The sequence below is a fragment of the Nicotiana attenuata genome, unplaced genomic scaffold (genome assembly GCF_001879085.1).
Source record: "Nicotiana attenuata strain UT unplaced genomic scaffold, NIATTr2, whole genome shotgun sequence".
Classification (NCBI taxonomy): domain Eukaryota; kingdom Viridiplantae; phylum Streptophyta; class Magnoliopsida; order Solanales; family Solanaceae; genus Nicotiana; species Nicotiana attenuata.
This window is the reverse complement of record NW_017671110.1, coordinates 247,754-266,058: the sequence shown is the minus strand read 5'-3', so window position 1 is coordinate 266,058 and position 18,305 is coordinate 247,754.

Sequence of the window (18,305 nt, the reverse complement as noted above, 5' to 3'; positions counted from 1 at the left end):
ATTTAGTTGCTTAATAGATAATTGTTACTGCTAGTGGTTTATTGTTCTTGCTTTTGTTCCGTAATATGTTAGGCTTACCTACTTGTAGAGACTAGGTTCCATCACAACAGTTCACGTAGGGAGAAATTGGATCGTGACACCATGTTGCATAGTCCTCTTGGCAAGCAAATGGGTATAATGGAAAAATGCTAAACAATGTCCATGGGAAGTATATATGCCAATTTTTCATAATTCCAAGTACCTTCTATGATGTAATCTTGTATAGTATCTTTAGCAGCTCTTGACTAAGTAGGAATCAAGAGTGCTAAGGCTCCCTTGGTAGACCAGTTGTCCCACCAAAAATTAGTTCCACCTTTCTACACCTTCCATATGATTAAGGCTATTTGGTGGGCCGGTCTGGGACCGGGACCGGACCGGGCCCGCGGTCCTAACGGGCTAAACGGTCCCGGCGGGCCGGTCCTGGTGGGCCGGTCCCTGAATGGGTAGGAAGCCCATGACGGGCTGGTCTTGTACACGAGGCCCACGAGACCGGGACCGCTAAGCCCGGGACCGGCAGGCGGTCCTGGGCCGGTTCAACCGGGCCTAACGGTCCTAACGGGCTCCAACGCCTAATTTTTAAAAAAAAAAAATTTTTTTTTAAAAAAAATAGCCAACGGTCAGATTTTAAAATCTAGCCGTTGGCCTTTAATTTTCAACCGTTTGGAACTTTAAAAAATAGCCATTTGGCCCCCAAACTTTATTTTAACCCCAAACTTTATATAATTACACTTTTCCCCAATTCTCAACTATAAATACCCCCTCATTCTTTCATTTTTACTCACCAATTCATCAATCTATCTCAATCTCTCTCAATCTATATCTAATTTCTCTTCTATAATTGCTTATTTTATTATTGCAATTTCGTGAAAAATTGTGAAGTTGGTGAATTGAAGTATTCAAGTCTTCAAGTCTTCAAGTCTTCAACGATTTTCAATTTTCAAGAAGTTGTTCGGCAATTCGGTAAACTCGTTCCAACTCTTAACTTTTAAGAATATATTTTTGTGTGTTTAGTTTGCATAATTGTAATTAATATGGCATTTTCTTTGAAAAAAATGTTTGGTGGTAAGGGAAAAGCTAAAATTGGTGAAAGTAGTCTCCAACCTACTACCCTTCCCCCGGCTCCCCGACCCAGACCTATTACCCGTCCTGCTGCTCCTATTATTCTTGATAGTGATAACCCTTGTTTTCAATTTTCCGATAGTGAATTTTGCCATAATGTTGCACAAGGTGAACAATTAAATGAAGAAGTTATGAATGCTCTTTATCCTAATCAAACTATCTTAGAAAATGATGAGGAAAATGAGGATGTAGATGAAACCCAACCGGATTTAGATGATTCACCTACTAGTCCTGTTAATAACCCAACTGATGCCCCGCCCGACCCACCTGTAGAAACCCCTACTTTTAATAGACAACCTTCTAAACGCCTAGAAACATCATTAGTTTGGAATTTTTTTACTCAAGTAAGAGAACAAAATAAGGTTAGGTGTAAAACTTGTGGGAAATTGCTGGCGCATAAATATACTGGAGACCGTAGCGGTACGGGTAGTTTGGCTAGGCACATACAAACACACCCTAGAGATAAAGTTAAATATTTACAAATGAAAGCGCAGCAAGAGGGGACAAGTGTAGATACTGCGGTTAACCCTAGTACAGGTTCAAATCTAGTTCAACCAGGAATTAACACTGTGACCGGTGGTATTTTATATTACGATCCTAATAAAGATCGTGAAGAATTAGCAAAGATGGTTACTGTTATGTGCTTACCATATACTTTTCCTTCTAACCCTAATTTTGTGCATTATATTAGAAAAGTTTTTAATCCTACTTATAAAGGTGGGCCTCGCGCAACAGTTAAGAGCGATATTTATAAATATAAACATGAATATGAACAATATTTGCGGTATTTATTTACTCATATGATATGATATATTTTTCTACCTAGTCCCTGACTTGCATCAGTTTTGCCCGTGAGTGCGACTATTTAACCACCTTAGCCTTTGCTACTGGGTGGCTTCTGCTACAATATTTAGCCTTAATGAATGAGGACCACATTGATTGTTGTGTCCTAAAGTTCCATCATAGTTTGTATGCAAATGAGTCATTAATGTCCTCCAGTCTTTTTAATCCAATACCTCCTTCTTCCTTCGGCGAGCATAGGTTAGCCCACGAGCTCCAGTGATATTCATCTTTTTCATCTCCAAATCCCTCAAAGAATCTTTCAAAATGTTTCTCTATCAGTTTGAAAGTTCCTTAAGAGGGGTGCATTACCGCAGGTGTATTGGTGGAAAATAAATAATACACGTGGAATAAGAATGAGTAAAGAAGAAGAACGCTGTAGGATGAAGGTTTCGTGAAACTAAAAGTACATGAGGTACTTATAAGAAGAAGCAACCGTCATATAAAGTAATTCATGATGAAATGTCATAATAAATCAGTCATTTCGTGATTGATGCAGCCGCAAGAAAGCCCTAAAAGCGCTGAGGAGTCACAAACCTAATCATCGAAGGCCACGTGGCACATGAATTAAATAGAAGTGACATACGATACGTCGATTCTGAAGAAAATACAATGATGCTTGGGAAATGACGGCAAAGAATTCCCGTCATAAATACATACCACTTCCCAAATATTTAGCTGTAGAATATTCGGCAAGTGGGGGTAACTATCTGTATTGGTGGAAAATATATAATGCACGTGGAATTACATTGGCAGATAGGACATGATACGTGGAACAATGAGAAGAAGACAAGTGGAATATTATAATATAAAATACGAGCGAGTTACAAAAGGTACGAGCAAAGCCTAAATTAGTCGATGAAGAGACACGTGAAGAATAAATCAAGATAGTAAAAAGGGAAGATTCACGAACCTTCAATTCATGAGGAGGGGGATCAGAATCGTTGCAGAATCCTCGTGAATAGTTATGATTACCAATTATAACGGATCATTAATACCATTAAAACTCATAATGATTTTGCCATAAATAGAACGAAACGTTATATTTGTAAACACCTATATAAGAAGAGAGAATTTCACTTGTAAGGACATCTGAGGCAATATTGGAATATACACTTTACTTTCTTGCTTTTCCGAAATTATTTTCTTTGACTTTGCATTCAATTATTTACTTAGTAATTGTTATTATTTCCTTTTGATATCATTAACAAAGTGAAGTAAAATTAGGTTATCAGTAACCCGTTTTCTTCTAAAATTAGAGTTTGACTGAAAGCCATATTTTTGGTAAAACAAATTGGTTCCGTTACCGTGAATATGATAATCTTTTCAATTTCAAAACTCACTCTTCTATCAAACAATCATGTCGACTGCCAATGACAATATCCAACTAAACCAACAGAATCAATAGAAGGAAGCAACTCCAATCCCTTCACCTCAAGGTTCTCCTCGACAGTCCCGGGAGGGGACACCTCAAAGATCACAACCACACACGAATGATCAACAAGGATATGAGCAAACTGTCGAGGACGCATTAAAACAGCTAATCGCGGAACACGTGAACAATGCTCTTCAAGTTTTTGTCAGCAAATTGCCAACTGCACCGCCAACTACACCTCCAAATAACACTGCAACTATAGAAAATCCATGCTCGGGACTTGCTAGTTCGGCAAGCGGAGGAACTCCCAATGAATCTCGCGTTGGAAGGTCAAGTATACCAAATAATTCTGATTTACAAAGTTTAGTACTAACTTTGTAAAAGCAGATCAAGGAGCAGAACGATCGCATAGAAAAATACCTGGTGTGCCACCCATGATTAAAGGAGTGGATATTGACAAATATTCACAATAGCCCTGGAAGCCAAGTGCAGCTCCCTTGCAAATTCCAAAAAAGTTTAAAATGCCCGATATTTCAAAGTACGATGGAACAACCGACCCACGAGATCATGTAAATGCTTTTACAACTGCCGTGGAAGGCAATGATTTAACCAAGCAATAAATTGAGTCAGTGCTGGTCAAAAAATTTGGCAACACTCATGAAAGGAGCACTAACATGGTATTCTCTTTTACAAGAAAATTCTATTGATTTTTTTGCTGAGCTTGCAGCTTCATTTATAAAAGCACATTCGGGAACTCAAAAAGTTAAGAAGAGAATGGAAGACACCTCCAAAATTAAACAAGGAGATACGGAGCTACTCAGGGAATTTGTGGATAGATTTCAACATGAAAGAAATAATTTTACCACTGGTACCTGATAATTGGGCGGCCATGGCGTTTGCAAGTAACTTAAATGAAAAAAGCTCAGAAGCTACAAGGAGACTCAAGGAAAGCTTACGAGAATTCCCTGCTACAACTTGGAATAATGTTTACAACAGGTATAATACAAAGCTCCAGATAGAGGAAGACAATATCACTCAGTCACTAGGTGATGAAAGAACAAGTTCGAGGCGACCAGAAATTTAAAAAAGATCTAGTAAGAATAGGTACGAACCTTATATGGGACCAGAAGGGCGGGATTCACGCTCTAAACAAGAAAATCCGAGGTATGCTTCTAGATCAAGAGACAGAGACCCAGGTTCATCATCCACGTTCGGGAAAGAGCGACAGGCGCGGGACAATATTGTTTGTACAAAGGCAAAGATTGGTGATTATAGTTTAAATTTAACTCACTTCTGAGTTGGTAGCTGTTTTAAGAAGTTTGGGAGATAAAGTGCAGTGGCCAAAAGAAATGAGATCCAACCCTAGCAGGAGAAATTCAAATTTTCGGTGCGAATTTCATAACGACCACGATCATAAATAGCGAATTGCAGATTGCTACAAGGTTAAATAGGGCATTTGTTAAAACAAGGTTATTTAACTGATTTGGTCAGTGAGAAGGGTAAGCAAACGTATATGAAGAATAGACAAGAACCTCCAAAACCTCTATCACCAAACAGAAAGGTTAATGTGATAAGCGGAGGTGAGGAGGTCAACGTTATGACATATACAGCTGTAAAAAAGACATCGAAAGTCATGGTTGCCCACAGAAAGCAAGTTTGCTAATTTTTGGAAGAAAATAGTATAACGTTTGATGATGCAGATGCAAATGGCGTGATGATTCCTCACAACGATGCACTCGTAATATCTTTACTTGTATATGATATTAATGAGAAACTAGTTTTGATTGATCTAGGTAGCTCCGCAAATATCATTCTTTTGAGAGTGGTAAATGAAATGCAAGCTGATAACAAAATGGTGCCCAAAGCACGTACCTTATCTAGATTCGATAATTCAAGCGTTGTTACAAAAGGGGAAATAATGCTTGCCACATTTGCAGAAGGAGTTGTTAAAGGTACAAAATTCCAAGTAATAGATACAGACATGGCGTATAATATGATACTGGGTAGTTCTTGGATACATGATATAGATGTTGTTCCATCTACTTTGCATCAAGTTATTAAAATCCCTTCACAATGGGGGGTTAGACAAATCCGTGGAGATCAGCATGCTTCTAGAAGTATCAATTCAGTGGCGGATCCGAGCAGAGCAAATGATGGTGTAGATGAAAAATAGCAATTACAGAATTCAGTTGAGGACAAAGCAGCAGAAACCTCAAGTGAAGGCGGGCAAACAGATGTATCAATTCAGTGGCGGATCCGAGCAGAGCAAATGATGGTGTAGATGAAAAATAGCAATTACAGAATTCAGTTGAGGACAAAGCAGCAGAAACCTCAAGTGAAGGCGGGCAAACAGATGTAGATTCAAGGCCTGATTGCATTCAAGAACTAGAAGAGAGTGAAAACATTAAAACAACAATGGAAGAACTCGAAGCAGTGGTGCTATTTATACATTGGCCAGACAAAAAAGTCTACATTGGAGGGAACCTGAGCATAGAAATGAAAGGTAAGATAATTGGATTCTTAAAGGCTAATGCAGATTGCTTTGCTTGGCCGCATTCAGATATGACAGGTATATCACCAAAGGTAATTACCCACAAGTTAAATGAAGATCAATCATATCCACCTGTCAAATAGAAGAAAAGGAAGCAAGGATCCTTCAAAAATAAGGTGATCCAGGATGAGGTACAAAAACATTTAAAAATTGGGTCTATACGAGATGTAAAATATCCTAACTGGCTAGCTAATACTTTAGTAGTACCAAAAAAGAATGGTAAATGGCAAGTTTGTGTAGATTATACTGACTTGAATAAAGTTTATCCTAAAGACTCATTTCCTTTACCGCGTATCGATCAACTAATTAATTCTAATATAGGACATGAGTTATTGAGGTTTTAATTTTAGATGCCAATTAAGGATATAATCAGATAAAGATGGATCCTGTAGATGAGGAAAAAACATCCTTTATCATACACAAGGGGACTTACTGTTATAAAGTTATGCCTTTCGGATTAAAGAATGCTGGAGTCATGTACCAAAGATTGGTAACAAAAATGTTTCAAGAACACCTGGAAAAAACTATGGAAGTCTACATCGATGACATGCTAGTCAAGTCAGCACAGGCTGTGATCATATCCAACATTTATCAGATACTTTTCAGATTCTCCGCAAATTCAATATGAAATTAAATCTCGAAAAATGTGCCTTTGGCGTGTCTTCGGGTAAGTTTTTAGGTTTCCTTATTTCTAATCGAGGTATAGAAGTAAAATATGCACAAATCAAAGCCATTGATGAAATACCAGACGTACTCACGAGCAAAAAAGAGGTGCAGAGGCTGACAGGTAGGATAGCAGCGTTGGAAAGGTTTATTTCTAAATCTTCGGAGAAAAGTTTTAAGTTCTTTTAACTGTTGAAAAAGCAAAACCAATTTGAGTGGACTGATGAATGTCAACAAGCACTCAAAAATCTAAAAGCATACTTGTCAAACCCACCGTTGCTGGCTAAACCGAAGGATGTAGAAAGGCTACTCCTGTATCTTGCTGTATCAGAAATGGCGGTAGGCGCAGTGTTAGTATGCAAAGACAAAGATAAATAATCTCCAATATATTATGTTAGAAAATCTTTATTGGATGCTGAAACTCGATATCCTCATTTAGAAAAACTTGCTTTAGCACTAATCATGACATCTAGAAAGTTGAGGCCTTATTTTTAATTTCATCCTATCTCTATAGTGACCGCTTACCCCTTAAGGAATACATTGCATAAGCAAGAATTGTCAGGTAGGTTGGCCAAGTGGGCTATAGAACTCAGTAATATGATATCGCATACCAACCTAGAAGTGGGATAAAATCACAGGTTTTAGTAGATTTTGTGGCGGACTTCAGCCCATGATAGTTTTTGAAGCAGAAAATCAACTATAGGTATTCACCGGATCGAATTCGGGTACTTGGACCCTATTTACTGATGGCTCCTCGAATGTTAAAGGAGCGGGTTTAGGCATTGTTCTAAACCTACCTTCAGGAGAAACTATAAGGCAGGTAATAAAGTGTCATCCGATTACTAACAATGAAGTAGAATATGAAGCTGTAATTATAGGTCTAGAATTGGCATGAGAACTCGAAATAGAGCAGATTATAATCAAAAGTGACTCGCAGCTCGTAGTTAATCAAATTCAGGGGACTTATATAGCTAGAGAGGCGAGGATGCAACAATATTTGGAAAAGGCACGAGAATTAATCAGACAATTCCAATCGTGGAAAATCGTGCAAATACCTAGGTAGGAAAATACGGAATTAGATGCATTGGCTAATCTTGCATCTGTTACAGAAGTAACAATGAAGAAAATGCTACCGTGATACATTTGTTTCATTCGGCACTTGATCAGGATAAAAACGAGGTAAATAACAATAGTTTAACATGGGATTGGAGAAATGAGTTCGTTAATTTCTTGCAGTACAGGATTTTACCCGAAGATAAGAAAAAGGCTCAGTCACTTCGACGAAAAGCTGCCCGTTATTATTTGGTTCATGTCAACGTGTATTGAAAGATGTTCGGAGGGCCTTTAGCAAGATGTCTCGGACCTTTTCAAACAGAATATGTGATGAGAGAAGTACATAAAGGACACTGTGGAAATCATGCAGGAGGAAGATCCTTGGTAAAAACTCTAATTAGAGCAGGATATTATTGGCCAAAAATGGAAGAAGATGCGACAAGTTTTGTGGCCAAATGTGGCAAATGCCAACGATATGGAAATAACATGCATCGCCCAGCAGAGCTATTACATCTGGTTATTTCACCATGGCCTTTTAAGAAATAGGGGGATGGATATCGTGGGTCCACTGCCCAAAGCCAAAGGAAAGGTACGATTTTTATTGCTATTAACAAATTATTTTACCAAGTGGGTAGAAGCAGGTGCCTTTAAACAAGTGCGGGAGAAAGAAGCCAGGGACTTTATTTGGCGAAACGTCATATGCCGGTTCGGAGTTCCAAAAGAAATCGTATATGATAATGGCCCGCAATTCTTAGGTACGAAAATCACAGAATTCTTTCAGAGTTAGCAAATTAAAAGGATAACTTCAACACCTTACCATCCTGTGGCTAATGGACAAGCTGAATCGACAAACAAAGTTATTATCAATAACTTGAAGAAAAGATTAGAGGAGTCAAAAGGTAAGTGGTCAGAAGTGTTACTAAGGGTCTTATAGGCTTATCAAACAACGGCAAAATAGGTACGGGAGAGAGTCCATTCTCACTTGTGTATGGTGCTGAAGCCTTAATCCCAGTTGAAATAGGTGAACCAAGTACAAGATATACCCAAGCAACTAAAGAGTCAAATGCGGAAGAGATACGAATAAATTTAGATTTTCTTGAAGAAAGGAGAGAAACGACCGTAATAAGGATGGAAGCGCAGAAACAAATTATCGAGCGATACTACAATTGGAAAGTTAATCATTGATACTTCAAGATTGGGGTCTTTGTCCTCAAAAAGGATTTTTAATCGACAAAAGCGGCCTACACTGGAAAGTTGAGTCCGAATTGGGAAGGACCCTACAGTATACAAGGCATTGCTGGAAAGGGTGCGTATGACTTAGAAACAATGGAAGGCAAAGTACTCTCATCAAATTGGAATGTTGTTCATTTAAAGAAGTATTACTTCTAAGCAAAGGAAGAACCCCTGGTCAGGTATCATTCGTGTATGGTTTAGTTTTGTTCTTTTATTAATTATACTAACCATTTTAGATGATAGGCACAAAGCTAGCCCATACCAAATGATGATATTAGACCTGAAAGACACGCGGGATACAAAATTATCCCCGGTCTGGGTTACAACCTTTCTAATGGAAATAAAAAGGGATAAGCAGTCATCAACTAAAAATATACCTCCGAGTCTCGTATGTATTTTCCTTTTCAGGAAATGGACCAAATGGAAGGAATTATCAAGTGTTCGTTCATACGTCAAAGCTCTAACACTTTGGGGACTAAAGATATGGAGGCAAAGAAGACTGAAAGTCAAAGAGGAATAAGAAAGGAAAAGTCAGAATTCAAGCCTGATCAATCCAAAAATCAAAAGTGAAAAGCTAAAAAGCAAAAAGTCAAGAGCCAAAAAACAAGCCCGATTCAAAAACCTTTGCAATGAGCTTTAATAAAGTGTAAACTCGCGGACATAAATTACAGGATCTTGCGAGTATTTAGGTTATGACCAATAATTAGTCATGGGTAGCAGGATATACCCTAGAATTTTTTGAAATCTGTTATAAGAAAAATAGTTATGAAAGAGTTGTAGATGTCGTACAAAAAGTTAATTGAGTACTTGTAAAGTGTTATGTAATTGGAAAGTTCAAAACATGAAACTTCCTTAACTTATTCATGAAACTTCTTCAAAATATGTATTTTCCTACTTCTCTCATATATTTACACCAATATGAAGTTGAGACGTCTTCTTCATTAGTGTCGTTTATAAAAGGGTCCTCTTTTATAAAATTCGTGTCTATACCAAAAACACAGTATTTTTTAATGCAAACTAAAGAGTTTAAACAAAAACTCAAATTAATTGAAAGATCATATACTAAACTTGGCTAAAGCTAAGTATATACTTAGTTAAAACCAAGATGTTTGTTTGACAAACTCCAAAACAAACCAGGGGTAAAAACTAACCAACCATTCCAAAAAGTAAAAAAAAAAAAAAAACTCCCCATTAAAAGTTCAAAAACAAAATAAGTTCTGAAAGAACACTAAGGGGCAGAGTCCAAAGTGGCATTATGAGCAGCGGGATCCAACATGGCTTCATCAGCAGCGGGAGAAGATTCAACTTGAGCAGAAGAAGCTTGAATACAAACTTCGCCAGGAATAAGCTCATCACCTTCGGGAAATGCGACCTCAGGTGAGGAAAAACTCTGAATTTCCTAAGTTTTATCAATTGTCTCCTTAGCCTTGGCGATCTCAGTATTCAAGTTAAAGCTTTCCTGGATAGCCTCCATCAAAGTCTCGAGGCGGGTATTCAAACAAGCAACTTACATCCAGTGTCGATTTATCTTCAAGGGCTTCATAATCTTTCTCCCACTGCTCAATTTCCGCTTTCAGATCTTCTTTCTCAATAAGAGAAGCATCACAAGAATCTTTCAAAGGAGTGAGGGAACCCTCAAAGAACTGGATCTTATCAGAGGAGACAAGGAGGTCTTCTTGAACCTGAGTGAGTGTTTGAACTAGCTCCCCGGCATAAGTCTCCTTCTGATTAAGGAGTTCTTTCAAACCCCTTATCTCCTTGGTAGCTTGAGAAAGTTGCTCTGCAAATGAAGACCCAATGATGTCTTTGTCTTTGACAATTTGACTTGAAGAGTCTTTTTCAATTGCCAATTCCGCAGCCATCATTCTTATCTGTTGTTCCAAACCACATTTCTCTTCAGCTAAAACTTCTTTCTCCAATTGAAGACCCTCATATTGTTCCTTCTAGTTATCCACTTCAATATGATAATCATTGACTAGCTGCTCAGTGTGAACAAGTCTCTTTATAAGCTCCGTTCCTATCAAATTGATCTACAAAAGAAAAGAAAGAAGTGATGGTCAAACCAAAGTAAATAACTATGAGGAAAATAAAGGAGAAAGCTAACACTTGAAACTTCAAAGATGAATGAACAATATCATTCATCCATGTCAAGGAGTTGTGGCTTTCTAACTTTGACTTCTCAACTAGGCCAAGTAGAGGTTTCAACCATACGGCGGCTTGACAAGATTTTTTCATCAAATTACCATCTTCAGGGACTTCTATGGTAACCTTTTTCATCACCCTATTACTACTAGAAGTACCAACATCAGCATGAGAAGTAGTAGCAGCAGTGAGAGTTGAGAAGTGAAAGCAGCCACAGGAGGAACAATAGCAACAACAACAAGAACGATAGATTGAGAATGAATGGAGACTAACGCTGGAAGAGAAACAAGGGGTAATTCTTCAGAAACGGAACCAAAATCTTCACTATCAAAACCACGGGAAAATAGCTGATTAGTAGAACCACAAGGAGGAGCATTCATCTCTTCATCAGAACTCACTAAAGTAGCTTCTTTAGGCTCATTCAAAAGAATTGAACATGGTTGAGGGGTGGATTCATCATCTGAAATAATGCGACTCCTAGCCTGAGGCCGGCGCACTAAGGAACCCTCGTCTTGTTGCTCTTCACCATCAGAGCTACGGACTCCGTCTACTTTTCTCTTCGATGAAAAGCTCAGAATCCTTTCTTGAGCAAGATCCACTGTAAGCTTTGGAAATGAAACAGAAGCGAGACTAATGCCACGAATGTGAAATCCTTACAAAAGAAAAAAGTTCATAGTAAGAAGCTCTTAAACTAGCAAAAGAGAAAAAAAGAAGACTAAGGTGGGAAAAAGTACTGTGTGTCTTAACTTTCCACCCAAATCTCCATGAAAGATACTTCCAAGATCTTCATTCCATAGGAGCAACAGATAATAACTTTCCTACCCAAGCACGGAAGTTAGGGATCTTCTAAAAACTTCCATTACTGAAAAAGTAGGCACGAGTATACATAAGAATACTTTTTGAGGAAGGAAAAAGATAAAAATACAAATACCTACCTGCAAAATTTCGCTTTTCTGGAAAAGGCATGTTTTCTTCACCCACCAAAGAATTAGTGGGAGCAGCAACGAAGCGAGCATACCAGCCTCGGTCTCTATCATCCTCTTGGCTAAGTAATACTCTTTTACTTTTTGAAACAATGGAAAAAACTTCTTCACGAAATAGTTTGGGAGAGTAAAGATGGAGCAGGTGACGAAATGTAAAAGGCTTGAAGCCAAGTTTGATAAATACCGGAGGCATACAACCGCCCTCCAAACAATATGACCAATATGTCATAAATACACACTGAAGTAACTTCAAAACTCAATGATTACCAGGTCAATAGGAGGTTTAAAACCTAGGGTAAAAGGATATGTACAAACAAAGGAATAGCTAGTTTGGTATGAAGTTATTCGTTGGTTAGAACGAGGGACTAAAATTGGGAAGTTGGGTTTCCATTTACATTCTCCTCGAACAAGAGCGAGAAGACTAGTGGTAATAAGAGTTGGGTAACGATCAACACGATCAAGGGAAACATCCATGGAAGATACTTGACTCATCATGGATTCACTATCAGTCACAAAGTATAGCTCTTGAGGAACAATTTCATCAACACTGGGTTCACGAAGGGCTTCGGTTGAATCTTTATCTTTAGAAGAAGATCTTGGGGTTGCGGAAGCCCTAGGTCTAGAAGACGATGGATTGGCAACACTACTTTGAGAGGGGAACCACGGTTAGAAATAAAACCGAGGCTACGCAATCTACCACCTCTTCTACTCGTAACAGGGGCAGTTGAAGGGGGAAGTTCATCAACAGTTACTACTTTGTGAGGATCAGGATTTGATGAAGACATGGTTGTATAAGAAACTAAAAAAATATTATGTGCTGAAGAATAAGAATGAGTAAAGAAGAAGAACGCTGTAGGATGAAGGTTTCGTGAAACTAAAGGTACATGAGGTACTTATAAGAAGAAGCAACCGTCATATATTGCAATTCATGATGAAATGTCATAATAAATCAGTCACTTCGTGATTGATGCAGCCGCAAGAAAGCCCTAAAAGCGCTGAGGAGTCACAAACCTAATCATCGAAGGCCATGTGGCACATGCATTAAATAGAAGTGACATACGACACGTCGGTTCTGAAGAAAATACAATGATGCTTGGGAAATGACGGCAAAGAATTCCCGTCATAAATACCTACACCTCCCAAATATTTAGTTGTAGAATATTCGGCAAGTGGAGGGGGGGGGGGGGGACTATCTGTATTGGTGGAAAATAAATAATACACGTGGAATTACATTGGCAGATAGGACACGATACGTGGAACAATGAGAATAAGACAACTGGAATATTATATACAAAAGACGAACGAGTTACAAAAGGTACGAGCAAAGCCTAAATTTGTCGATGAAGAGAACGAGCGGAACGAATAAAGACAGTAAAAAGGGAAGATTTATGAACCTTCAATTAATGAGAAGGGGGAATCAGAATCATTATAGAATCTTGTGAACACTTACGATTATCAATTATAACAGATCAATAATACCATTAAAGCTCATAATGATTTAGCCATAAATCGAAGGAAACATTATATTTGTAAACCTCTATATAAGAAGAGAGAATTTCACTTGTAAGGATATCTGAGGCAATATTAGAATATACACTTTACTCTCTTGATTTCCCGAAATTCTTTGCTTTGACTTTGCAATCAAATATTTCATTAGTAATTCTTATAATTTCCTATTGATATCGTTAAGAAAGTGAAGCAAAATTAGGTTATCAGTAACCAGTTTTCTTCTAAAATTAGACTTTGACCGAAAGTCATATTTTTGGTTTAACACAAGGGTATATATAGGAACATCTTGTAGAACATGTTTGCTCAGAGTAATCTTGCCATCATAAGATAGAAGCTAGCTTCCCTTGCCAGCCATGTATCTTCTTTATGATTTTTTTCACCAAGTCATAAAGTTATTATACCTTACCAAAGTTATAAAGTTGATTTTTTAAGAAAAAAATAGATAAACTAATATTAATTTTAATTTTTTCAGTTTTTTGCTGCAAAACTAATTAATTCTGTAACATATGCAAATGCAAGAACCTTAGAAAAATTATTTTTCATATTTGAGAAAAGTGAAAGACGTAAAGGTGCGTTATACCTATAATAGGGTTGTGATAGGACATACTTAAAGGCTAGAACGGTATAAAGTATAGGGCCCAATTAATGACTCAAAGAATAAAAATAAAATAATATAAGGTTATTGTTTGAAAATCTAAAATTAGAAAACTACACAAAAAATCATTATTATATAATACAAACAGAAGGTTAAAGATAAACTGTAGTGTAAATTTTTTAAGTATTTAAGTAATTAAAAGACTTATTAAGCAATTTGGTTTCTAATTTTGGGGAAGTTCTCGGGGCTTAATTACACCCCAAATGAACATCTGAAAGGTTTATACTTATGCCCCGCAAGTCTTACTTGGTGCTTTTTTAGCGCATCTCACTCCGAAGCTTGTCGTGAGACTTCTTTTAAAAAAAGAAAATTCCCATTATCCGGGAGTGTTGTATTAATCAAAAGTTGATTCTCATTAGTACAACACAAGGGTAAAAATTGCCCTTCAAAAGAACTGGCGAGACGATAATGATAAACAAGTTCATTTGCCACCATAAAAAATCCTAGCTTACAAAAAAATTAGTCATGTCATATTTGATTCTAATACTAGGTATTTTACTTTTGTCCGGGTGAAAGGGGACCTTAGCACCCCTAGGAAGTTACTAACTCGAGAAGTAGAAAGCTCCGGTCTGAGATTTGGCAGCCATTTTTGCTAAAGAGTGTGCTAGTTGGTTGGCCTCTCTGCAGAATGCTTGATATCTACATCTGCCATATAAATCATTTGTATAATCTTATCAGTGATTCGATTTATCCTATAATTCGTGGCCTTCTCCTCCCTTGAAATATCAGCTAGCAAGAGTGAATCCAGTACTAAGGTGATAGTTGTATAGTCATTTTGTATACACCAAGTTATTCCAAAGAGTGTTGCATAAGCTTCTGCTAGATTGTGATTATTGCAACTATAAGGGAATGAGGATGCCATGATAATTATGTATCCGTTGTCTTTCCTCAATGCACCCCCACTCCAGCGCTCGCCCTGAGACTCACCGAGAAAATGCATATGGAGACACAGATCCCATCTTCCTAAACCAGCGTGTATGCTAAGCCATAAAAATGATGGTCAAATATCCATAGCCACACGAATCACTATCTCTGTGTAAGACGTTAGAAAAGACTTCATGCTAAACCAACAATAGTGAGATAGTGATTGAGTCAGAATTTTTAACAAAAGAATCGAGAAAAGGCAAATTCTTGCACATCGAATGATTAATAGACTTAACTATCATGGGAAATCAATAATTCACATATATACAAAAATATTATTCCTACCTATTCGTGCAATGTAATTTTTCACGAAGAGGATCCAACTAAACCTCTTTCAACTCACTTAGTTTCGCCACTGGTGAGACCCAAGTAAAGCTCTTCTATCTCTTTTTTTCCAATACTATTTTCTAAGCAAAGACGCTAGTAAAGCTTAGCTAAAGAAGAATTCCAGAGTGAACTTAAGGAATTTTTCACTTTTTTTTTATAAATATAATTCTCCAGTTTAACTGGAAGTGCTGTATTAATCTTGAACTGATAGAGGGGGATATATGTGGTCTTACCGCCAAAGACTACAACACTAAGGGCAAAGGGTGTCACGACCCAAAACCCACTAAGGATCTTGATGGCGCCGGACAGCACTGTCAGGCAAGCCAACAATAAATACTTAATTAAATTCTCATTTAAATAATTGTGAAAACTATGATTTTCTTTCAATTTGGCTAGTAAAAGATAATCTTTACAGAATAAATAAAGAATGCTTAGAAGTTATTATAGAATACCCCATAATCATCCCAGAACTCGGTGTCACAAGTGCATGACCAATTACCAAGGAATCAAATAATGTACAATAACTGTCCGAAATACAATTTGGACAGAAGGTAAATACAATACACTGAAAGAGACTATACTAGCTGCGGGTCGCCTCGAGAAATGCAGCTCACCTAGTCCCCGTATCATCATCCATGCTGCTATGCCCAGTAGGCCACTAGAAATACAGGTGCCAGTGCAACAAAAATACACATGAAGTGTTGCATGAATACGAAAACAACGTGTACTCAGTAAGTATCCCGCCTAATCTCGAAGAAGTAGAGACGAGAGGTCGACTTCGGCACTTACTAGTGGTCCAATAATGATACGTCAATAATATAATTAATCGAGGAGTTTTTATATAAATATGGTTGTGATTCAATAGAATAAAGCAAGTAAATGATTCTTTCTTTTATAGGAAATTCTCAAATTCCTTTTTCATCATTTATACATATATTCTCAAACCGAGAAGAAACAATATCATCTTCAATAAATTTCAAGGCAAGCAATACAAGCACGCGCAAATCATGCCGAGGTCGTACGGCCCGATCCAACAATATATAAACTGCGCACTGCATGACGCGAATCGTAGATGCATCTATTTAATCAACCGAGGCGTTCGGCCCGTTCCACAATAGATAAACACGTTCAAATAGTCGAATCAATAATTCATCAAGGAGCAAATATTCAGGAAAAGACAAGTTTCTCTATTAAAAGTCAAGAAATGATATCTAGCCTTTTAGAAATTCATTTACACGTTCGATATGTTATAAGCGTTTTAAATTTGTAAACAAGGTTGCAGGTATTGCAAGTAAGAATGCTTTTGGGCCCTAAACTACCCGGACATAAGCATAATAGTAGCTACGCACGGATTCTCATCACCTCGTGCGTACGTAGCCCCCACAAATAGGAGCACATAACCAATTAACTCACCTATGGGGACAATTCCCTCTTACAAGGTTAGAAAGGAGACTCACCTCGCTCCTAAGTTCCATATCCGACATTCCACGCCCTTCCGAAGACTCAAATTGATGCATCCATTAATATATGTTTAGTTACTCATAATAATTCCATTTGTAACACTTCCTAACCCCGATCTAAAAGTTGACAAAAACACCCTCGGGCCCACGTGCCTGGATTCCGAAATTTTTCGAAGATAAAGTTTACCCATAACCTTACGAACTCAATTATATAATTTGCTCTCAATTTCATGCCCAAAATCGTGGTTAAAATCCAAGAATACCAAGTTTCTAGGTTTTTCTCAAAATCCCATATTCCTACAAATTTCCATGTCCAGATCCATATATAATCATGTATTTAACTTAAAACTAGCATAAATTACTTTCCTCATGCTTGGTGGTGAAAAAGGCACCTCAAAGTTGCTCCAAAATCGGCTCCAGTGGAAGAAATGGGGTTGAAATGAACCCAACCCCCGATTTAAAAGAACCTCACTGCCTCCAGCTTTTCCGCAAATGCGGTCACTTGACCCCTTCTGCGGTTCCGCAGGTGCGACCTACAATGCGTTTCTGCGGTCTTCGTCCAAGCCCTCAACTTCCGTATCTGCACTACTCCTTCCGCAGGTGCGGTCCCGCATTTGCGGCAAAATGACCGCATCTGCGGTCCCAGCCTAGCCGGTGCATTTCTGCTTCTGTGACCCAAAGTCCTGTTCTGTGGCTCTGCACTTGCGGCCCAAGCCTTACCGGTGCGGTTACACCATATGGCAGCTGCTTCATTTCTTCTTTAAATTCCAAATTTGATCCGTTAACCATCTGAAATCCACCCGAGGCCCCCAGGACCCCGTCCAATCACACCAACCAGTCCCATAACACATTATGGACTTGCTCGAGGCCTCAAGTCACATCAAACAACGCTAAAATCATGAATCGCCCTCCAATCCAAGCTTAATGTACTTTAGAATTTTACACTTCTTCATTTGATACCAAAACCTATCAAATTTCGTCCGATTGACCTCAAATTTTGCACACAAGTCATATTCGCCATTACGGACCTACTCCAACTTCCGGAATCAAAATCCGACCCCGATATCAAAAAGTCCACTTCCGGTCAAACTTCTCAAAACCTTCAAATATCTATCTTTAGCCAAATGACTCCAAAATGACCTACGGACCTCCGAATTCACTTCCGATTGCGCTCCTAATACCAAAATCACCATACGGAGCTATTCCCAGATTCGGAATCCCAAACGGACATTGATAACACAGAAATGCACTTCAACCCAAACGTATAAAATTGTTTCGAAAATGCTAACTTCCACAATAGGTGCCGAAACGTTCCCGAGTCTTCCAATACCCGATCCGGACCTATGCCCAAGTCCGAAATCATCATACAAAGCTGCTGGAACCTTCAAATTCCCATTCCGAGGTCGTTTACTCAAAAATCCAATCTTAGTCA